This window comes from Pinus tabuliformis, chromosome 6 (genome assembly GCF_031772625.1).
Source record: "Pinus tabuliformis cultivar Carrire ecotype Pingquan chromosome 6, CPIR1, whole genome shotgun sequence".
NCBI lineage: Eukaryota > Viridiplantae > Streptophyta > Pinopsida > Pinales > Pinaceae > Pinus > Pinus tabuliformis.
In genome coordinates this window covers 488,537,887-488,541,423 of record NC_142292.1, presented here as the reverse complement: position 1 = coordinate 488,541,423, position 3,537 = coordinate 488,537,887, and the positions used below count along the sequence as shown (strand labels likewise).

General features: G+C 34.5%; 1 non-coding gene across 1 annotated transcript; it reads left to right on the top strand.

Annotated features, from left to right (window-relative positions):
• Positions 1 to 2,922: 2,922 nt before the first annotated feature.
• Positions 2,923 to 2,996, top strand: TRNAV-AAC (transfer RNA valine (anticodon AAC)). Its single transcript has one exon. It is a non-coding gene; the product is annotated as a tRNA-Val (tRNA).
• Positions 2,997 to 3,537: the final 541 nt, after the last annotated feature.

The following is a 3,537-nucleotide window of genomic DNA, read 5'->3' as shown; positions in this document are numbered from 1 at the left end:
AGTTTTTTTGTTTCTAGAGTTGTTGGAGAAACCACACTTGGGAGAAGTGTTGCATGCAGAACATTCCAAAAGTTCAGGATCGGGTTCGAGTTGAATGCCTTTCTTGTTGAGAGGGAGTGTTGAAAATGGCAACAAGAAATGCTAAAAATAGAAGTGCTAAAAATAACACTGATATAAATAGCAGTTCGGGTACTAGTGTTGGACATAGCAGCAAGGAATGAAAATTGGAACTGCTATAAATAGCATTTCGGGATACCTTCCTATTTTAGTCAGTCCCTAAACTAAAATAGAGAAGTAAAATTCGAATTTGATCTTAGCAGTTGTTTGTAAAATAATTAATTAATTCATCTTGATTAGATAATCTTCGGCAAAATCACATAACCAATCTTTTGTCGACGCGTTTCGAACCAACCAGTGTGGTTCATCGTCAGGACAAGTTGAGTTAATTAGTTAAAGAAAATCAAACATGAAGTCTATGTGGGGACATGCAACAGTTTCTTCATTAATTGAGGAATTTATCCATCAGTTAAAGAGATAAGGATGAGTTGTAATTAGTTAGCTCAGTTAACTGAGTCAAGTCCAGTTAGATTAGTTCAAACAGTTTGTTGAATTAATTGTGAGTTCAGTTAGTTAATGCTTGCATGCATGTAACTGCTGCTCTCCAGATAACTGAATATTCTCTCATAAATAACTCATGCATGTCAGTTCAGACAGAGACCCAGTTGAGATTAGAGGAGGGACAATGTACTATCAGTTGGATGAATTTTTCCTATAAGGAAACTCATCCATGCAGAAGGATTTAATCTCCTTCAGGTTTGTGCAGTTATTTATGAGCCAAGTGAGTTGTGTGAGGTGGGAATTCACACAAGTGGAAGCACTGGACCCTAGGAAAAACTGCACAAGGAAATATGAGGCTTGGAGGGCAGAGGAGAAGGTTGTGAGAGCCTTTGACTGTCTATGAGCAGTATTGTTTGATTGCAGAAAGAGCGAGATAGCTTGAGAGCTAATTCTTTTTGTAACTTGAACATATTTCCACTTGTATGATAATACAAGGATTGGGGTTTTAGGCTGAGGCTTTCCCCGGGTTATTTATTCTGTGTTATGTGTGATTGATTTCTTATTCTCAGTTATATGTGTTCTCTTGATCTTGCTCAATTCGATTAAGCTTCCGCAAAGTGTTGTAGAAGTAGATCTTGTATTTTGCTTTAGTCTATTGCATAATTTGTTGATCTACAATGGGAATTTCTACAATGCGGCAGATATTAAGCATAATTGCTCTCAGTCATCGGCCTTAGCTAAACATGGGGTGAAATCGAAGCACCATGTCTTCATTGAGGATTCATGTCTCATTGCTAGGGTTGATCATTTCCATCATAGAAAACTAAGAGAAGCCATTGACATTAAGAAGCAGTCTATCAATCTCAATAGGGATGATGGTTGGAAATTAACTAGATGCTGGATCCCAACCCTCTCCTCTTGATTGTTTTTTTTCATGATTTTTGGTCCATTTTCATTTCTCTTTCTTCTTTGTTCTTTCTTCATTTGGTCCTTTCTTTTTATCCTTCTTTCTCGTCCCTTGAGTTTTTTTGTTCCCTATACTTTTATTATTAATTCTTTTGGAACTATGTTTGATTCCTTTGTGTATAATTCATATAAGTTTTAATTTTATCTTTAATATTTACATTAATTATAACCGCTATTATTATTTTTATATATATATATATATATATATATATATATATAACCTTTAATAAATTCTTTTAAAATTTAAGCTTTAACATTGACATTAAATTATTAATAAATAAAAAAATTATCCCATTACTTTACTATTATATTATAATATAAAATTATATACCCTAATTGATTTTATTAGAACCTTGAAATTATAATTAAGCAATTAATAATCAATTTAATATTATATTTCCTTAATTAATTCTTAACAAATTTTTCTTAACGGCTAGTTCTTAGTTTTTTCTTAGTGGCTAGTTCTTAACGGCTAATTACAGACAAGGATGCTTCTCTGCTATTTAAACCTTTGTGAACATTGATTTTTCACCATTTGTCATAAAGATGAACCATATTAGTTGGTTAGAAATGTTGACCAAATATCCACTATATGATTAATCCGAAAAATAAACTTATTAACATCATTGTGATTACAATTTAGTTGTCTCTACCACTTACTTCCATAAGTTTTTAGTTAATGCTGCAACTCTTATTTTTCCATCAACCCAACATCCCCCTTTCAAAAAAACAAAAACAAAAAAACAACAAAAAAACAACCATGGCGACATCACTGCTGAGTACTATTTGCAAACATGCCCAAAATGAATATTTGTTTATCTACCAAAGAATAAAATCGACCTTGTACTTTGCTCAATCAACACACTACTAAGGGGGCCTAAAGAATCAAATGAAGTGAAGTAGTGAAACAATCAAATATTTCCTGATTGAACAATGTGATGCATTTGCTGAAGTGCATTCTCTATATCGTCGCCCCATTCTTGCATTTAGGAGGCTTTGCTTTGCAAAAACGGAATGAATGCGGTACTGCCTTTGATCAACTGTTTTCATTTGCTAAGTTGTGGCAAACTTATTAATCAAATATGCCATGCATTCATCATAAACAGGAGCTTCCATTTGAAAATGACCTACCCCATATACAACCTGCGTTTATGTTATTTAGCTTCATCAGTTTTTCATAACAAGTTGACTGCTTTAAACAATGATACCATTTTAAAATTTCCCTATGGTGACGTGGTGCCGTTGATTTTAATGTCAGTATGTTCTCGGATTGAACTTCTTACAGTTTTCATGTCAATGTCATTATATACAATATCCAATCACAAAAATCAATTGCACCCTCCTAGACATCTTCGCTGTCGGGAGTAGTAAGCTGTCAGATGAAATAATAACATGCCTGGTGCTGTGGTGTAGTTGGTTATCACGTCAGTCTAACACACTGAAGGTCTCCGGTTCAAGTCCGGGCGGCGCCATTTCATTTTGCGGCAGTCTGAAGTTCTGTTTCTTCAACGTCCGGATGGAACATCCGCACTGAAATACGGAATACAGTCTCCGGTTCAAGTCCGGGCGGCGCCACTTTTTTGCGGCAGTTTGAAGCTCTGTTTCTTCAAAGTCCGGATTGAACATCCGCACTGAAATATGGAATACATGATAATAGTACTGATGGATAATCACTTATCGACTTATTACAGAAAGATAAGAGATCCGCTGTTTTACATGTCATTTTGAGAAATTATAGAGGATGATGGTACTGACTATAATAGGATCAGAGTAAGACTTCATGACGATACTTAGAGTACTGAGTGATAACAATGTCTGAATCTGGGTCAAAAGAACCTCTTGATTAAAGATCTATAGGTATGCAGATTTTGAAAATTCAACAAAACATATCTTGGTTAGTAAGGACTTACTGATATGCCTTTTCCTTACAGGTTATCTGGGTCAAAAGAACCTCTTCGTTAAACATTTATAGGTAAGTGGATTTTGAAAATTCAACAGAACATATCTTGGTTA